General features: G+C 38.5%; 1 long non-coding RNA gene across 1 annotated transcript; it reads right to left on the reverse strand.

The window, feature by feature from the left end:
* Positions 1 to 10,672: 10,672 nt before the first annotated feature.
* Positions 10,673 to 16,174, reverse strand: LOC117329353. The gene is made up of 3 exons (XR_004533154.1): positions 15,883 to 16,174; positions 15,318 to 15,422; positions 10,673 to 11,011 (listed from the first exon to the last, which is right to left on the reverse strand). It is a non-coding gene; the product is annotated as an uncharacterized LOC117329353 (long non-coding RNA).
* Positions 16,175 to 22,229: the final 6,055 nt, after the last annotated feature.

Below are 22,229 nucleotides of genomic sequence, written 5' to 3' on the forward strand. Positions count from 1 at the left end.
ACTCAAAAGTGAACGAGTGTAGGACAAAAGCCCCCCCGGACATTAGCCCCCCCCCCCGGACATTAGCCCCTAGGACAAAAGCCCCTCCGGACGAAAGCCCCCCCGGACATTAGCCCCCCCGGACAGAAGCCCCTTCTTTAGAAATTTAGCTGGTATACTTTATATAAATCTGTACTTTTGAAAAACAGAAATTATATATATATATATATTGTTGTTTTTATCTCTGAAATTTGGAGAATAATTGTGTGGAAAATGAAGGTCCTTGGTTCAATGTCAGTGTAGCATTATATGTCTGTGGTTAAACATCATAATTTATTTTTTCAAACTTTATATTATTAAGTAAGCTAAAAATTTCAGGAAACTCTCCATGATGAACATATTGTTACTGATCACTGATAATTTTTGACTTCCTAATTAATATACTGCAAATATTGATAATCAAAGAAATGCCTACAAAAGCAATAAACATTTGATCCCTATTTGCAGTGTCTCAAATTATAATATAATAAGTACCTAACCAAACATGTTGCACTGCGTTGTAATAAGAAAAGTTTGATTTTAGGAATGATTAAAATCAAAGAAACAATGAAGCCATCAATGATATATTTCTTTCCAGGAGAACACAACATCAATAAAAACCTACCAAACAACTGTGTAACAGCTTATTATTTATGTAACAGTTCAAGTAGTTGTTGTTGGAACCGGTTGTTTACATTGCCGAAGCCACTGATGACATATGTTATGTATATGTAGCAATTAAAAATCATAAAAAAATAAATATCATTTTTTTTTATGAAGTGCTTTTGCCGAAGCTACTGATGACATATGCATATGTAGCAATTAAAAATCATTAAAAAAATAAATATCATTTTTTTTTATGAAGGGGCTTTTGTCCACTTTTTGATTAGTGTGAAGGGGCTTTTGTCCGGAGGGGCTTTTGTCCTAGGGGCTAATGTCCGGGGGGGGGGGGCTAATGTCCGGGGGGGGGGGGGGGGGCTTTTGTCCGTACCTCAAAGTGAACACTGCTTTACAGAATACACTGAAATATAGTTGTAGTTCTGTACTGTAATGATACTACTTAAACCACTGGAAATAATCCTTTTAAACGACGTTTCTGAGAATTACGAAAAAAAATCTTTCTGATTGAACAGTTACTCCTCTAACAGTCTATTTTAGCCTGAGCGTTGAAAATTCGAAGATTTTTTTTTTAATCTTGAAATATATGTATCTAAATGGGGTTTGGTAGTCACCGTAATTCGTAGTCGTTGGAACAGTAGACAACTTGCTATGCCTGGTCCAGCCTGTAAGGCTTTTGGACGACCGAACAGCTTCAATATGTAGGAAATCCCCGTAATTTACTCCACTTATATATGTATGCGATATTTTAATAAAGTAATACATTCATAGGTAAACCCACTTTTCCGTATCATCTTGTACAATAACTAAGAGAAACAAATAGTGTTACGACAGAGCCTGAACAAGACACCAACGCAAACCTACTATACCCCCCCCCCCCCCCCCCCCCCCCCCACTCCTGTGAATAATTGTTATTGTCTCCCGTCTCCCATTTTCATGGAAAGTTTCAATGTCATATGAAGTCACCAAAGGGACTATTTTACGCCACCTCGTTCTGCTTCCGCATCACTTCCTGTCTGATAGCAAGCGGACGGCTATTCAGGAAACAAAACACTTGAAAATTAGTCTCTTGTTCGGTCTACGTACACGTACACAGGTACAGTAGAAGTTGTATAATGTTACAGTGTGATAAACGACACTTTTTAAAAGAAAATACACTCGGTGCTAAAAAAGATTTAAAATATCTAATTGTTTACGCATCAGGAAGTTCTACATACGCCGCAGGACGGATAATAGTATCGATTCTGTGTCATTTGTTTCATTTAAAAGTTATTACCTTTCTAGAGCCACAGATTGTTTACGTTTATCGAGGGTTTTCGTTTATTATATATGAATATGAGTTTTGTGATAAATAGAATCTATGGCGGCTGGGGACTAAAGTAAAAAAAATACTTTAAGTGTCAATTCCCTGTGGTTTAAGCAATCCAATTACAATTTGACTTGTAATCCCGCTCCTCTATGCTGCACTCAGGAACAAGCGTGTCTCGCTGATTATAGAAGAATGGTGGAGCCACAAGCCTTATTTAATTAGATTGAACACCAACACATGCACAGTTTGTTTAGGTTTGTGGAGGGTACGTTATGATCAGTCTGTATGTGTACATGTAGGTCAAATTTTATTTCACATTCCAACACAATCTACAAGTAGGTGTTGTAAAACAATAACTTTTATACGTACTGAGAGACCATAAACAGTGACATCAGTGTGACGACACAGCTTGTCATCGGTTGTAATACACACATACAAAACATACATAGGACCCCTAATATGTTGGCGTATACGCAATACACGTGATGGTATTGATAACCAGGTCCCTGTGGACTGATCACAGACATAGAGGCGTTTATGTGACATTAAACTCCTATCATATCTCGACACAATGCTATTGTAGTGTTCTGTAGAAGTACATACTAGTATATACATGTATGTTCAATGGGTATATATGAACCATGCTATTTTAGCTAATCTTGCAATATTGCATCTCTTCACACAAAACTATTTTTAAATGCTTGTTCTTAATCTAGGTTTAATTATGGTGTTATGTTGTTTTTCCAGGGTCATATGAGGATGATACTAAGTACTTCCTTCTTCCGGGCTTTTAAGTATTTACCAGTCATTACTGATTGTTGTACAATCGTTTACGGACGTATAATTTTATAATCTAAGTCTTCCTTGTAATAGTTTGGTCCACATCAGAGGTATAGAGGTACGCAACAGGAAGCATGGCGATGGCTCTGATAGGTGGGCAAGGTTGTGAAGATCACCGACTGATTATACAGGAGAAATTCTGTAAGATTTTCAAAGAAACGTGCAAATACTTTATACGGGTCCTAAAACAGTAGGTCATTGTACACAGGTTATCTGACACACCAGATCCGGAAGTGCTACATAACACATCGTCATTGACCTTCATCGAGTCTGAGGTTATGTTCGGGACAAAGAATTTGACCTTCAACCCCAATGTGACATTAACCATAGTCTTATTAATCCGACTTTGTCCACCAAGACATTATATAGTAGGTTTACTATCCTCATTTGACCTAGATTTCATGAACAGGAGGGTAAGGTCAATGAATTTGACCTTGAAAATACGACTTTTTTCACACGGATTAAAAAGAGGTTACGCGATATGATTATACCAATGAAATTCCGTTCACCTGCACAATAATAACGAACGATTATCATACCGCCTCCCCATAATAACAGACGATTATTATACCGCCTCCCCCATAATACCGGACGATTATTATACCGCCTCCCCATAATAACAGACGATTATTATACCGCCTCCCCCATAATACCAGACGATTATTATACCGCCACCCCATAATAACGAACGATTATCATACCGCCTCCCCATAATAACAGACGATTATTATACCGCCTCCCCCATAATACCAGACGATTATTATACCGCCTCCCCATAATAACAGACGATTGTTATACCGCCTCCCCCATAATACCAGACGATTATTATACCGCCTCCCTATAATAACGAACGATTATCATACCGCCTCCCCATAATAACGGACGATTATTATACCGCCTCCCCATAATACCAGACGATTATTATACCGCCTCCCCATAATAACAGACGATTATTATACCGCCTCCCCCATAATACCAGACGATTATTATACCGCCTCCCTATAATAACACACGATTATTATACCGCCTCCCCATAATAACACACGATTATTATACCGCCTCCCCATAATAACAGACGATTATCCTACCGCCTCCCCATAATAACGGACGATTATTATACCGCCACCCCATAATAACGGACGATTATCCTACCGCCTCCCCATAATAACAGACGATTATTATACCGCCTCCCCCATAATACCAGACGATTATTATACCGCCTCCCCATAATAACAGACGATTATTATACCGCCTCCCCCATAATACCAGACGATTATTATACCGCCTCCCTATAATAACGAACGATTATCATACCGCCTCCCCATAATAACGGACGATTATTATACCGCCTCCCCATAATACCAGACGATTATTATACCGCCTCCCCATAATAACAGACGATTATTATACCGCCTCCCCCATAATACCAGACGATTATTATACCGCCTCCCTATAATAACAGACGATTATTATACCGCCTCCCTATAATAACACACGATTATTATACCGCCTCCCTATAATAACACACGATTATTATACCGCCTCCCCATAATAACACACGATTATTATACCGCCTCCCCATAATAACACACGATTATTATACCGCCTCCCCATAATAACAGACGATTATTATACCGCCTCCCCCATAATACCAGACGATTATTATACCGCCTCCCCATAATAACACACGATTATTATACCGCCTCCCTATAATAACACACGATTATTATACCGCCTCCCCATAATAACACACGATTATTATACCGCCTCCCCATAATAACGGACGATTATTATACCGCCTCCACAATAATAACGGACGATTATTATACCGCCTCCCTATAATAACGAACGATTATTATACCGCCTCCCCATAATAACAGACGATTATTATACCGCCTCCCCCATAATACCAGACGATTATTATACCGCCTCCCCATAATACCAGACGATTATTATACCGCCTCCCCATAATAACAGACGATTATTATACCGCCTCCCCCATAATAACAGACGATTATTATACCGCCTCCCCATAATACCAGACGATTATTATACCGCCTCCCCATAATAACAGACGATTATTATACCGCCTCCCCCATAATACCAGACGATTATTATACCGCCTCCCTATAATAACGAACGATTATTATACCGCCTCCCCATAATAACACACGATTATTATACCGCCTCCCCATAATAACAGACGATTATCCTACCGCCTCCCCATAATAACGGACGATTATTATACCGCCTCCCTATAATAACAGACGATTATCCTACCGCCTCCCCATAATAACAGACGATTATCCTACCGCCTCCCCATAATAACGGACGATTATTATACCGCCTCCCTATAATAACAGACGATTATCCTACCGCCTCCCCATAATAACAGACGATTATTATACCGCCTCCCCATAATAACGAACGATTATTATACCGCCTCCCTATAATAACAGACGATTATTATACCGCCTCCCTATAATAACGAACGATTATTATACCGCCTCCCCATAATAACAGACGATATTATTCAGCACAATAGTGTGTAACCGAGATTTAATAAAATATCGTAAAAATCTGAAAATGGGATTGTGCATTGTATATCTGAGTTAGTGCATGCCTTAGACATAACAATGTCGAAATGTGATTTATCGTAGATAACCAATTGAAGCGTATGTAGCCAATGCTTTCCCCTAAAAAAGAAGTCTTTGTGAAATCAACCCTATAGGTTGAACAATGCAATGTACTTAAACCTCTGGATATTAATATTTGATTTTTTAAAAACTTAAAATATAATATACAAATATACATGTAAACTTGTGTTTGTTTGTGAATTATTCTTAAGTTTATAGTTTTAAACTTTTCAGCTTATTTTTTTTTAGATTTAAAATCTCGAGTACTTATCCGTGCATTTGGGAAGTTTTCTGTTAAACTTTTAGAGAACAAGAGCAACACATTGACAGAAATCAAAAGCTGCATTACTTGTTAAATGAATTCATTACAACCGTTTCCCATGTGTCGGGTATCTGCCCAACAAACCGAAGAACATATAAAACGACGCGTCTGATTGGTCATGTATGAGGCTTTTTTGTGCAAGTGCCCCCGAGGAATCGATCGGAGCTATACGAAGACAGATCACATTTGTATCGAAAAAAGCACCGAGCCGAACCTTTTACAACACTTAACTATATGCAAATTACGTGAACGTTTCAGCTTGCCAATTATGACGAGCGCTAACGAACTATGCTTGTAAATTCAATTGTAATTTAAAGCAGAAACTACTAAAAGTGTTTTAAAGAACCGGGATAAGAGTTTCGGCTTATTCTGATTTTTGAGAACAGCACAGAAATTTTTTAAAAATTCCGATATCGTGATTGGTTAAAAATGGGATTTAATTATTTTTTAAAACCATTTTGAAATATAAACATGTAAATACGCATTTCATTTTTGTAAATTTACAAAAGTATTAATTTGTGGTTTCAAACGTGGCGTCTTCTACAGAACGAGTAAAACTTACTGAACTTGATTTGCGTTCAGACTCATTCTTGTCTAGAAATTATTAAAGATCAATAAAACTTAACGTTATTATGTTGATTTATCGGATATGTCTGCTAAAGATTCTCAAAGCTCTAAAGTTGTCTTTAATCCCATTGAAAATATTTGTATAAGCTGCAGTTCCTAACTATAATTTAAGAATGGCGATTTGCTTCTTTAGCTCGGCCTATCACAAGGAGACTTAACACGAACATACCGCAGCCTCCCAAAACACACATACGCACTCACCACACGCATGCATGTCGCACGCACGGGAGGCCGTCCTTAAATGACCTTAGCTGTTAATAGGACGTTAAACAAAAGAAACCAAAACCAAACTTCTTTAGCTCGTTTTTAGTTTTGTAGTACCTATTTTGTAATATCGTGGCGATACCAACGGCACTAAGTCGCTGTCATAACGAGAAAATTAATCGAATTGCAGTCCCATCGGATATAGGTCGAAGGTCTAAATGTAGGTCAGATTGACTTTGCTTCCTAACCAAGCTGAACTTATATCCCATAAGGATGACGTTCCAGTGACAAATCAAGTAGTGTAGGATATAGCCCAAACGTCAAAATGATTGTCAGAATGACCAGCTTTTGTTACAAGACACATCGTCTAACATAGGTGAACCCATGTTCCAAGTTTGAACTTCCAAAGACAAGAAATGTCTTTCGGCGTGATCATTAAATGTACATGTGTACACCGCTATATAGAATGTCTTGTGTAATACTAGTTACTGTTTCACAGAGACATAACTGGTCAAACAAATGCCTCCACAATACTGCATCCCAAAAGCTGTGATCCTCATGAGCTGTTCGTACATTTTGCCAAACACTTAGGGGCCGCGGTGGCCGAGTGGGTAAGGTGTCCCGACACTTCATAAATAGCCCTCCACCTCTTGGTCGCGAGTTCGAAAGAAACCCACGTGGGACAGTTATCTGTCAGTGGTTTTTCTTCGGGTACTCCGGTTTTCCTCCACATCCAGAAACTGGTACGTCCTTAAATTATTCTGGCTGCTAATGGGACTTTAACTTAATAAGACAAACCAAACAGTTCAGAAAATTTCTGTAACTAGACATAATAATAAGAAAATTTCTGTAAAATATGGCACGAGTAGTACTGGTCTTTATATCCTTTCTAACCGTACTTCTGTAGTAAAGAACGCGTTTTATCTAAATATCGCTCAAACGAAGGAACAGACCACGGCCGAGAACAGAGATAGGGTTGACGATATTGATTTATTTTGACTTTGACATATTTTCCCTTTCCCAATAGAATTTTACAACATAAATTTTTGCAAGATGGCATATTTACATTTTGTTTGTCGGTTTAGAGAGATATTGATTCACGATATGTAGCCTGTTCGTCTTTAAACGTAAAAGATTTCAGCCATAGACCCCGACAGAAACTCTGCAGATGATAATACAGACCTTGAAACAACATGAAATCATTAGGTCTGTCCTAATCCAATCAACAGTCAACTCTGGTCCTACCGATTTAAACCGAAACTGACCTGTCAAGTGTGATGTGAAAATGTGTTCCGGAAACGTGAATCGAATATGTGGATTAAAGCACAATTGATATGCACGCTCTTTTGTATATATGTTTAGGTGCCAGATACCTGCTATCAAATTAATTATGCTATCAAGATCAGTAGCTCGGCAAATTGCGTAATTTACAAATATTATGATTATCGCAGTACGAAGATGGATCAACATCTCCTATCTACAGTTGACAATGTGAGAATCCTCTAAAACAGGTTCCTTATCGATTTTCCGGTGTTTTGTGCTAACCTTGCGATAATCTGGAGGAAAGCAGCAGAGTCCGGGAAAACGTATCGACCACCATCGTCCCGTTTCAGCTGTCATTGGTGCACGAGTGTTGAAAAATATATTCTGTACAAATACCATATCTTGGAGTTATGGAAATGAAGCGACCACAGAGGATTTAGTAGAAACTCCGGGTTGTCACGCCATATGCCTTAGAATATATTTAACGATATGTGCGTCATCACATCCAATCCACTGATTAAAATAGAAAACTCGAACGCACGGGCCTGTATTCCAAGTTTTGGGCACATTCTGCCGTGGCTTCGATCGATAAAATTTTGGCACGACATCAGTATTCTGTCATAATTTCCAACATGCCGTATTCCATTCTTATTTATACACGCATAACACAGCGATGGGTTTTAATTTCTGGTTTAGATATTTTCCCCGCCAATGTACATGTATTGGCAATTCCTTGGTAGCAACATTAAGTCCAAGCCTTAGCCGTTTTCTAGTTCAGTGTTCTTTGACATAGGCAAAACGAATCGTGATGTGTCATTAATTTGATACTCTTGTACTGGTCACAAATTTTCATTTATGTGTATACCTCTCACTGACCCAACCTCTCTCATCTGTCCCTCGTCTACGACTGACGTCTACGATAAACATCCCGTGCTGTGTCTGTATCCGTCTGTCCCTCGTCTACGGGTTACGTCGGCGATGAACATCCCGTGCGGTGTCTGTATCCGTCTGTCCTTCGTCTACGGCTGACGTCTACGATAAACATCCCATGCTGTGTCTGTATCCGTCCGTCCCTCTTCTACGGGTTACGTCGACGATAAACATCCCATGCTGTGTCTGTATCCGTCCGTCCCTCGTTTACGGGTTACGTCGGCGATGAACATCCCGTGCTGTGTCTGTATCCGTCCGTCCTTCGTCTACCGCTAACGTCGACGATAAACACCCCATGATGTGTCTGTATCCGTTTACGATAAACATCCCATGCTGTGTCTGTATCCGTTTACGATAAACATCCCATGCTGTGTCTGTATCCGTCCGTCCCTCGTCTACGGGTTACGTCGGCGATGAACATCCCGTGCTGTGTCTGTATCCGTCCGTCCTTCGTCTACGGCTAACGACGACGATAAACACCCCATGATGTGTCTGTATCCGTTTACGATAAACATCCCATGATGTGTCTGTATCCGTTTACGATAAACATCCCATGCTGTGTCTGTATCCGTTTACGATAAACATCCCATGCTGTGTCTGTATCCGTCCGTCCCTCGTCTACGGGTTACGTCGGCGATGAACATCCCGTGCTGTGTCTGTATCCGTCCGTCCTTCGTCTACGGCTAACGTCGACGATAAACACCCCATGATGTGTCTGTATCCGTTTACGATAAACATCCCATGCTGTGTCTGTATCCGTCCGTCCCTCGTCTACGGGTTACGTCGGCGATGAACATCCCGTGCTGTGTCTGTATCCGTCCGTCCTTCGTCTACGGCTAACGTCGACGATAAACACCCCATGATGTGTCTGTATCCGTTTACGATAAACATCCCATGCTGTGTCTGTATCCGTTTACGATAAACATCCCATGCTGTGTCTGTATCCGTCTGTCCCTCGTCTGCGGGTTACATCTACGATAAACATCCCATGCTGTGTCTGTATCCGTTTACGATAAACATCTCATGCTGTGTCTGTATCCGTCTGTCCCTCGTCTGCGGGTTACGTCGGCGATGAACATCCCGTGCTGTGTCTGTATCCGTCTGTCCCTCGTCTACGGGTTACGTCGGCGATGAACATCCCGTGCTGTGTCTGTATCCGTCTGTCCCTCGTCTACGGGTTACGTCGGCGATAAACATCCCATGCTGTGGCTATATCCGTTTACGATACACATCCCATGCGGTGTCTGTATCCGTCTGTCCCTCGTATACGGCTAACGTCGACGATAAACATCCCATGCTGTGTCTGTATCCATGTGCGGGTTGCTGTGGTGTCTGTATTTATCGACTATGCAGAACCACAATTGTTGAAAAGGAAACAAGTAATTAAAAACTGGGTTACTAGCGCTAGTTGTCCTATAAGCGACCGCATCTGGTCAATAGCAATGATAGAAAAAAAATATTGTAGCCCCTGCTCTACTATAGACTAGGCGTTAATATTTTCTAAAAAAAAAAAAATACTACAGATGCAGCCGCCCGTGGCACAACTAGTATTAGTGAACCACTTTTTAAATACTGTATTGGTTTTCTTTTCGATTACTCTTAACATACTGATTTAGCTAGCTCACAGCCGAATTTAAACAGTAGGAACTGCATTTAGCGAAGTCATAATTTAGCAGAATGCTATCAGTGCGAAAATCGCTAAAATAAGATAATTGCTAAAATATGTACGTTTCACGGACACTGAAGTACTGTACACCACTGTGACTGGTGGGGTCCTTTGTTATATATATGGCAGACCTGACTATTGTTACATGTACCACATAGACGGGGAATACAGACAATGGACAATGTGTCAGCTATTCTTTCCAGACAAACATATGTTGTAAAAAAAGTGAAAACAACACATTTCATACAAGAAGCCTCGAGTAAGCCCTGGCTCGACCTCAGAATTTTATTGCAAATAAAATAGATGATTTCGATCACGGTGTATCGAGTAATACACAAAGAAATAATCATATGAAAGCCGAATGTTAGTAAGTTGGTATGAATACAGTCTAATGATATTGGTCATCTTCAATGTACAAATGGAATTCTTATAAAATGTTTATATGTATAATGATAGCAGAAATCTCGCGAGATTTCCGAAAAGCACTGTTTCCACTGGCAACGACAACATGGACGTATATTCCCCATCCCTATCACGTGACGATGAGATCACTCATGCTTGTTTCTCTTGGTCGATAGCTGAAAAGAGAGAAAATACAAAACTAGTTGAGTGTTAAGTGATATTAATATTAACCGACATTTTCCTCGTGCCATGATGCCGGTGCAACGTTAATGCTAGTTACAATGAACAAGTATTACATAGTATAATTTATAGACATTTGCGTGCAACTTTTGTGAATTTGTAAACCAATTTGTTCCTGTATTGAAATCCAATATGTTTTATAGAAACAAGAAAACTCTATTTCTATAGTACAACGCCACCCTGTTCTTTCTTTCCTATCGATGTTGTAACCGCTCGGGACGTTTCTCGTTCCATCGTTTATATTGCTAACACTTTGTTCCCCAACACTCGGTAATGTATACACATACCACAAACTCTACAGACCAAGACCGACATAAAAATAGTTCCGTTGAAAAACGCATTCCGAGACATTCCCCAATGTTTTTTTTACAGCAGCCCTACCGCAATGCTCTCTGTATATTACAGAGAAGGTTGCGTGGTTTGAAATGTTAAGTTAGCAGCAGCACAAATTGAAACCAATTCCCGTTGTACGTTTCATCGATTACTGGCATCAGCTATGACGTAATGTCTGGGATCAATAATGTGTACATGTTCTTGGTGCATCCCTGAAGAAACCAATCATTACCGCGTTCCTGGTGTTTATGGTCGTCAAAAGGCCAACAGCCTACTTGTCTCCTTGACTTAATGTACAGCATTTTTATACATAGTAAATTATGTTACAAACTGATTGGCGCGGAGTCATTCCTGGACGTGAAATAGGTCCGGTTTTGTGTCGCAGATTGTCTTATAATTTCGTACAATACACTACTCATATCAGTTATATATTATGTATATATGGTGCACATAAATAATTAAAAGATCGTCCCAGGGTTAGAATTTGTGCTTTGTAACTGTAAGAAAGGTTAGAAATAGGTCCAAAAGTAGTATCCATATGATATTAATTATTGAAAATAACTTTAAATATAAAGGTACGATCATGGAATCGTACACTACACTGAGTCACATATCAACACGGGTCTCGCCACAGCGGGCGAATGGGAGGGGGCTAGGGAGGAAAATGATGACGAAGGGTGATTCACCCCGTCAGACCCCACTTTCCCCCAAAAACATGGACTATACCCGTGTCCGATCGATTTACACGATTGTAGAGATATTGCCTCTCAGCGGCTCGAAAATCTGTACGGTTATATACTCATGTTTACTGTCGTAAGGCCACTTTCATAGATATAAATATTCATAAGATGTCCCGTATTTATCTACAACGAAATGATCATGAACATTAATTTTGACACTTGGCACTGGCAGAATGATAAACAGCGTCTATCTTTCTCCATCAGTCCATCGGCGACCCAAAATAAATATATGGCCACGGCAAAACAAACGCCCTGGTCAGTATCAGCGAACATAACCTATTATTTCTGGAAGTGGCATCGATAGTCCCGGAAGGAAAATGTTCCCCATTACCGCAGTTATGGGAACGCTGGCCTATTCATCTTTGACGAAAGGCCCCAATGTGTCTTGTTAAAGAGTTGTCAAACTAGAATATCTCTCCGTTGTGTGAGAACTTAGAACCGGACATAGTCTAGTGGCCAAATTAGCTATTTATATGATTTTGATATTCTAGGGATAGGGGACTAGTCTATTATTGTCGATGGTATGCATCCGTACATCACTAAGGGCAATATGTTAATTAATTTCTATTCCTTTAAGAACAGACAGAAAATGGCAGCGAACAATGCCACGCAGACTCCATTTTGCATATAATTTTATAACTATATGGTCTACCATACTCCCTGATTATCATTGCCGTGACTACCGCATTCGCTACGCCATTAGCATGTCTTCATATTCGAGCGATGCCCATTATCTGTTCTCAAAACGATCGTGTTGCTGGATCTGACAAAATATAGTGCTCAATCGCTGTGTACAAGTTATGACTGTTATTGATTATTTATAACATCAATGACCTCCCGATGATTCCGCAGGAAGAAACTAAAATCCTACATAATACGCCACACGTGGTACTAACGTTGGTGCGATCCACGTTCGAGAACAAAAAAAAAGTGCTAAACAGTATCCAAGACAACGAACGAAGTCGCATCGCGAATACCTATATCGGGTTATTGGACTTTTCTATTCGTGCTAAAGGCCAATTTGTAACCTCAATACCTTCACGGTAAATTTCTTTTCCCTTTCATTCAGGAACGGATCGATTGTACAGCTTCTGTCCGTATGTAAACCGGAGTCTACAGCTGTCATATACATGCAAGATTTACTGCTGTTAAAACTCGGTAATTATTTCCCTAAACCTATCCTGCATATATATATATTAAATCTTTAGTCATTAAATCCCAATTTCCTTATCCATTAGACTTGTTTTCGTACTGTTTAATAGTGTAACCACAATGGCACACACGTGCGCTTTACGTGGGAGATAGAAATCCCTATCAATTTATTTCTACAACCACCTCATGTGTACAGGCGAGCGCTATAATACCGGCATACGTCGACCCTACAGCCTTGTCACAAAGGCCAGCAGATGTGTCGGAAAAATCGCAGACGATGAAATCAGACATGCTCAAGATCGGATTTCGTGTTTTATTCACCAAGTAACGAGGGTCTATTGAGGCTCATGATGGGGAACATGAAAACGAGATTGTGAATTTTCTTCGGATTAAAGTGCAACAGCGTCAGAACATACGAGTGTATTGTCATTGTTTCCAATAATAGGTCATGATAAATCTCCACTTTAGGTTAAAGTTCACACTTGAAATATCTGAATATATATCGCACTTGACATTCATCTATTCAATTCCCTCAAGTCGAAAACTTCCTCGAGTGCATGTACGAAATATTTCCTGCTGAAGTAAGTGCTTACTGGTTCACCTCCCCCTTAAATGCCCCAAGTTAATGACAGATGTTCTGCGATGACTAACCAGACGAATTCGCTATTTCGAACGCAACGATGCGCGACTGTTTACGAAACACGCGTGCATGTGTAGTGCATGTGCGAGTCTCGGTATTTTAAAGACTAAAACAGACAATAGATGTATTTTACACGCGTAAGCTTGTGGGCAATGGCGAGTTTCTAGTATGTCTGGAATGCGACTCACTGAGTTATTGTACCAGTGTGAAGTACCTAAACGGAGGTCATGCTCTATATACTAAATCATATCTACAAATTCTTGCTTCATTACGCGTTGTTACATACAGAAGATGCGAACAGGGGACACGCTGTCAAAATGAGTGATCCATACAGTACCTGGTATGGTAAATGCTCTCCCCGCTCTAAATATTACATATGAACGTATTTATCAATATGTTAAAACCTATATAAGTTCATAACTATTTAGGAAAGGGAAAAATTTGCCAGTGTCAAAAATTTGTGATCCGTGAAATTGTCCGGTCCTATACAGACAGCTAAATGAAGGTTCATTAATCTCGTTCGTTTTGATTCGATTCACAACTACGAAGCTTTTAAAGTACATGCTGGCAAAACATATAATGCGTAGCTCCATACCAGGTAGTTTCCTAAGCGGCGAATGTTTACTTTTGAATAGCAGGCTTATCGGTTTTCTTCCCTTTTGTTTGGTGATTCATAAAGAAACTTATCGTAATGTACACCACGTTGACGTGTTACAAATGAACTCTCAGTTACAATTTGTGATCAGTCTTCATTACGAGAGCATGGAGTTGGAAAAAAAGATCGATTAACTCTGTTATAAAATTTAACTGTCTTTTCTACAAAGTTTGATGACGAAATCCCGCAGGTAAAACATCACTAATCCACCTGCTCAACTAACGCATCTGTGGTGTTGAGTATAGTACGTGATGGCGTGGCGAGTGTAGTGCGGTCAGAGCTAGTCATACAGTAGACAGTTTTTATGACATTATATATCGATTATTCCACTCCATACACTTGACTCTCGTATTCAAAGTAACACAGACCGGACCAGTCTGGTATAAACACACTACAGCCAGACTCACTGGGGATCAACAACATTTTTGACATATTCACCACTAGGAATTTGAAATATGCGGTTTTATCAAAGCACTGTCTGCCGGAGTCATCCTTTTAAAACCTTCCCATCCACAAAATCATCCCATAAAAACAGCAGAAGCGAAACAACGAGCAAGATTTTACAGCTTTATGACAAAATGAACATAAATTAAGAATATATATATAATTATGAACATCATTGAAATCGGGAGATTTATATAAAGTCACTGTTAAAATCACCTTAATTTGCAGGAAACGACTCAAACTAACAAATCATTGCACATTAACTGTCAGTTACTTACTTTCTTTTGTAGGTAATGGATTCTTTTCCGCTGTTTCTGTCTTTTTTAGCTTCGTTTTGTCGAAACTTGTTACTTCCGATACGTCTGGTTTGTCGCCCATTTTTTCTGAATTATCACAAAAATAATATTTTAATGTCAGAGACCAGACATCAATTACGGTACGTGTTGCTATTCAGTGCTCCTACAAACATGTACTAACACTCATCTTAATGATAAAACGCTCCCTAACCCTTACGCTAGAATCTCGTTTCGAATTAACATTATTCTCATTAGCATAATTATTTATTCAATACGACTGCATATTTTAAATGGGTATATTTTTTTTTATCTACATTCGGTTTTTAATAACGGCAGTTTAAATGCCAACCAGACGACATCTGTCGGTCATGCCCGAGTACCTACAAAAGTATTCCTGCACGAATCCCACGTTCAAAGATCCTTTTTTTTTCTGTCCGCCGGCAAAATGAATTATGTCAAAATATCACAAATTTACACAGGAAAGGGAACAATGAACACAGCATTAAAATCTTTGAGAATAAAAGCATAGAATTTAAGTTGTACTTACATTGATAAGTTTCGTTACGCCTGCGAAAAATGAACGTTACAACCTCCCTCGCTGTGATCACGGGACCGAATGCGAGATTGTAGCTGTGTCGTAGTAATACAAGGCGTGTCTTTACGCTCCGTCTGCGGTCTATCCTTCCGCGTCACAATGATGGGGGACTACTTTTATGATGAATCATAGTGGATGGCAGTGAGGTCATTACAGTAGTTTTGGATATGGGATTGATTCATACAAGTCTGATTCAGCCATGCAGATTCATTTGTATTGTATCTACCTATACTATATGGTATATACATGTACAACAGTCCATGTATGTATGAGTCAACATAGCGTAACAATACTTACCTAAATGCTACAGTGAGGCTTATCGGTTAAACCATCAATGTATATAAACACTAGTGACAATTGGATAACATGGCAATTTTATGCTTGATTTATGTGCATTCTACTATCCCATTAGAAATCCATTACATCACAGCTACATTCCTTATTCTGTATATCGAATATTTAGTTTGATGATATAGTGTATTGTATCCTAAGTAAGAAATCATAATAATGTCAGCTTTTTTTCGTATAAAATTACGTTATGTATGAGGCGACAAATGTGGACCCCTATTGTATCGTCATGTTTTTCCTGATCGTAGGGGATGCTGAACACTGTAGCAGCTGAGGTCTTTTCATTTTTTCCCCTTTTCTGTCCCACCACTAATCCATTCAGCATCCGCCTTCGTTTGACTTCAGCTCTAGTGATGACAGCATTGTAACTTTGTGTCTAAGCTGTCTGTCGTGTATGTGCGTGTCAAAAAATGTAATGTGTGTCGTGTTTGGCACGTGGTGTCCTAGTAGCGCGCGACTTCGTGCACTCTGCACGTGTGTGTCATAGACGGTCCTTTTGGCACTTCGCATTCGACGGGACATGACGTTTGTCGTTAGGTTTTGCTGTCATGTGTTTCATCGATCATAACAAAATTGCGCATTTATCTTTTAATTATATGTCGAAATTGATATTAATTAACGTAAATAATCTTGTCCGCTTTTTCAGACCCTGATAATATTAACTCAGACCAAAATATCGCTACATGACGGTCCGGCATTTCGACGTCAAGCTTATATCATGATGGGTGAGTAGCGTGCCGTAAGACAGTCCGACGTTAAATTTTGTGAAATTTTATTCAGTTTTTCGTTAGTTCTTCAGGTACATTTCTTATTGAATTAAAAAAATATATATTCAGATGGCACGACCAAGTGTCTGTTTGTCTCATTTTCGTATGCTCACGAAGATAAAAAGAAAACAGATTTTTTGTTTCCGGATCATTTAGTACCACGGATTAGTTACGACTTTTAAGTATTAATGTTAAAAAAACTAAAAAAAACACTTATTTCTCTAAAAACAGAATACATCATTTGACCCAGACACTGATTGGCAAGGTTAGAAACATTAATTAAAAAAAAAAAAGAATGGTAAAATTCATTTTGACGGAATTTTGTGTGTTTGACTCACAATTGGTCTGTTACTAAAGAACTTCGCATATACTGGCCCTGTGATCTTATACGTCTAACATAAATATATTTGAATTTAATTTATGAACACATTTTCCAATGTATACTGAAAAAAAATATACAAATTGTCAAATGTCTTATACTTGGCGCTTGGGCCAGAGTAAACTCAGGCTAAAAAGATAAGTATTAGAAAATGAGGGGGTATTAAATGATATATGGTACGTTGACCACACAGACCTGACGACGAGAAGCTGTGTTAAGGAGTGATGAATTTATCAGTTGGATATTTATGATGAAAAATACAGAGATAAGGTGTGATCGTTACCGTGGTAACGGGATGGTGAGGATGTTAATGTGTGAACTGTGCGTGTACTGGTGGAATCGAGTACTTTATCCAACGGTTACAGTAGATAACATCGGTCTGGACTTATCCATGTTTACTTTGAGTGACAGTGGAATTTTCTCTTGCCGAATGAAGCAAGTGTACCAACGATGTAACGGTGGGGATGTCTCGAGGAAAAATCTGCAAAATAGGCTTGACTGCTGATAAAACGCAAGTGTGTGCTGGTCCTTAGAGGTACTTCAGAGGGCGATATAGGGCCAGATCTCATGTTTAACGGATGACTGTCTTCTCTAACATTTAGATGCCGGTGGAAGGTGCAGCTTAACAGCTGTTCCTTATTTATAGATTTGAGGAATTTTGTGGCGATAGGGAGGGGGGATTTGACAGTCGTATTATCACGAAGTGGAAGGCATGGAATCAAACTACACGACAGACTAACGATGTAAGCTTCATGTGTTACTATAATACAAGGTATCATATAATAGCTTCGACGAACACACTCCACAGTCATTTTATTAGAAGATTTAAGAAATTTAAATGCTATCAAACGCAATTGCGTGCACAGGCACATTTTACGTTACCTCATGGTATTTGCATTTGACCACAAAACGATTCCCAAGGCCTAGCTACGTCATGTCTGTGTTAGTATTATATCATGTCAGTGTTATTATTATATCATGTCAGTGTTATTATTATATCATGTCAGTGTTAGTATTATATCATGTCAGTGTTAGTATTATATCATGTCAGTGTTAGTATTATATCATGTCAGTGTTAGTATTATATCATGTCAGTGTTAGTATTATATCATGTCAGTGTAAGTATTATATCATGTCAGTGTAAGTATTATATCATGTCAGTGTTAGTATTATATCATGTCAGTGTTAGTATTATATTATGTCTGTGTTAGTATTATATCATGTCAGTGTGAGTATTATATCATGTCATTGTAAGTATTATATCATGTCTGTGTTAGTATTATATCATGTCAGTGTTAGTATTATATCATGTCAGTGTGAGTATTATATCATGTCAGTGTTAGTATTATATCATGTCTGTGTCTGTGTTAGTATTATATCATGTCTGTGTCTGTGTTAGTATTATATCATGTCTGTGTTAGTATTATATCATGTCAGTGTTAGTATTATATCATGTCTGTGTCTGTGTTAGTATTATATCATGTCAGTGTCAGTATTATATCATGTCAGTGTTAGTATTATATCATGTCTGTGTCTGTGTTAGTATTATATCATGTCAGTGTCAGTATTATAGCAAATAGCAACATCGAAAGTACTAACGTGCACCACGGGGAAAGGATTAGCACGACTCCAGGAAAACAGCACTTTGACAGGGACAGGGGGAATATCCTGTTGAAAATCCCGTCAGGATACAACACTCCAGAAGATAGTCTTAGCGGGCCCCCAGGAAAAGGATACTTAAGAATATATCCGGCCAGTTACAGAACTGTATAATCTAAATAAAACATACCATGGAAATACACGTATATTACGCGAATGTTGCAACTCTTTGACAATATTATAGTAGAAAAAAATATCTGTATAAGGGAAGGGACGAGTCGTGTCTAGTGAAACTTGTAACTGGGTGTAAACATCTGTACGAGGGAAGGGACGAGTCGTGTCTAGTGAAACTATATAACCAGAATAAATAAAGTGAAACTTCATTTTGTTGACTTTTATGATCCTGCAGTCTGTTTGCACACATTTGGAGCGACTGGTCGTTGGAGATACAGATATGTACCAAGGAAAGACAGTATCTTATGCATCGAGAATGATATAGAAGATGGATATCATTTCATCATTAAAATGATAAAATATGATTATTAAAATTAAATGATTAAATATAAATGCTGCACAGACATTTGTGTCAGTTTTATTAAGTCTGATAACTTTTATATTCATAGTATGTTGAAACTGATTCAGTTACTCAAAGTTGAAAATGTGAAGACTTAAATAGTAAAAAAAAACCTCTGTTAAGACCACCTGGGCAACTGAGTGATAGTGGTCTTAATAGCGGGATCGTCCTAATACCGAGGCTGACCACATTAACTTTTGACCATCAAGAACTTTAACTCTGTATACTATAGTACAGTAAATGTGCGCTCTGCACATGTACCACTAATTACATATCCTTCTTATGTCTATTCAGTAAAAAAAACCTTGGAAGGAAATGTTATCATATCTTAATTACAATGCATATTGTTGTGATTTTCCTTCTCTGCTTAGTTAATTGTAACAAATCCAAGGAAGTGAGTTTTGGTATCGAAATATGTTTAAAATGGAATACTATCATTGTGTTGTGTCGTGCTTTCATAAAAATGATGGTATCTAGAATGATTTTGTAGCATGTATGATGGAGTAAGAGTGGGTGTCTTTGTCCTTTTGGTTTGTATAATACTATTATCCCATAGTTATAAAATTTACGGAAATTAATTGAATTGTTACACAGAAGATAGGACTAAGGACACCACACAAGGACGCGACAAAAGACTCACTGGAGTTTAAGAGTAGAAAAGGATGAGTTGTCTCCCTTACACTGTTTTATAGCATTGTACAAAACCGTAGAGATAACCTTATAATGTAGATATCTTGTAGTTTTTCGTGTGAAATACATGTGAATGTGGTGTTTAAGAAGAAAACAATCTACACAATCTCGTAATAATTCCAGGCCGAGTCATGCCCCTTGCTTCCTGTACAAAATACACATCAACAGTTATATTATTACAGTTATGTCCGCCATTTTGATGCAACAATATTCGCGTTTTTGGTATTTTGCAATTATGCCTTCCATCTGCGGATAATTCTCAAATCACTTTGGTACATGAGTAATGTCTGAAATAAAATAAGACTGCGCATGGCAAATTTTATGAAAAAAATCAACGTTTGCAGTGGAGATTCTGCGAGACACCCCCACTGCACTCCTACAGAATCGAGCATCGGTTCCATATGGTGGACGGTTTGGACCTCTTGCAACATGGCAATCTCGATCTGTCGACCTACGGTCGAAATCGCGAAAATGTGAAAACACTATGGCGAAAATCTCGAAAGCGCAACGGCGACAACGCATGTAGCTAATGACAATAATGTATCCTTGAATTAGCTTGATACATTGGAAGCATATTCCTGTAAATTATAGCTCATCAGATAGAAAGACAACGACAAATCACTAATTGAATACAAGCATTTTTTTCTTTGCGATATCCGTTATAAAATCAGTCTCCCTTTTTGAGTTTGGTACTAACAGTTGGTACCTATAGGACTGGACACACCTATATCATCCTCCTGGTTAATGGTAGGGGACTCGTCCAGGATTTCAAAAGCTGTAATGAAGCACATATATATTTTAATGATAAGACATCATTTTTGTTTTCAGAATACAATGTTTTACAACTTTATTATTTTGTATTTGAAATGAGTATTAAACTGGCCCATTTAGTCCATTCTGACGCAGTGGTAGATTTAACAGCGCTATATACAGTTTCACAATTCCTCTTAAGGTTTCCTGAATTATAAGGAGGCAAATGGAAACATGTACATAGACTTGTGAATAGAATGTTAAAGACTTGTCAATTTGAGTTGATACCCCAGTTTTAAAGCATTGTCGTTGAATTGACCGTTTTGAATTCCATCAAGTATATTTGTCTTGAGGCATATTCTTATGCCTATTATTAGGAAGTTACCATAGTTCCGTATAACTTGAACGGAACTAGAAATAGTCAATAAAATTTATGATATTGGTATGACTGACAGACGATTCACAGAAAGATTTGTCACTATATATGAATCATGGATCCATCATTTTACCCAAGAGGCCAAACAACAATCGAAACAAAGGAAGCACTCTTGCTCTCCCCGCCAAAGAAAGCAAAGACTGTTCCATCACCTGGGAAGGTTATGACCTCGGTTTTCTGGGATGCATTTGGTATTCTGCTGATAGATTATCTCCAAAAGGGACCAACAGTCAATGGCACATACTATGCTTCACTTCTGAGGCAGTAACAGGAAAATATTAAACTTAAGTGCCGCGGAAAGCTCACTAAAGTGTTTAGTGAAGGTGAAACTAACGAGAGTTAGATGATCATGATAAACAACCGTCATCCATTGTGGAACATGTTTATCCTTCTTTACCTACAAATTAATGTACCGGGTTCAAATTCTCCCAACGTATCAACTATATTTTGTGAGCCGAATCACTACGCGAAAAAATATTGTTCGCAATAAAGGAAAGTTCATTATCTATTTTAGATGAACAACTTTTGTATATGGTAATGCTTATATATGTAATCCCGGCAAAGGTGACTAATAGCTTACAGTTGTGTGATCGCACAACGTTCCAAAAACATCGTGCAGACATCGTGCGCACAACTGTGCGATGTAAACCGCACAGCTAACGATAGGTTTATAAATATTACGAAATTACTTGTTATACGAAAACATATACGAAAAAATAAAAATAATGATATTAGATGGTCGCTAATATATATATG

Source organism: Pecten maximus, chromosome 6 (assembly GCF_902652985.1).
Source record: "Pecten maximus chromosome 6, xPecMax1.1, whole genome shotgun sequence".
Classification (NCBI taxonomy): Eukaryota; Metazoa; Mollusca; class Bivalvia; order Pectinida; family Pectinidae; genus Pecten; species Pecten maximus.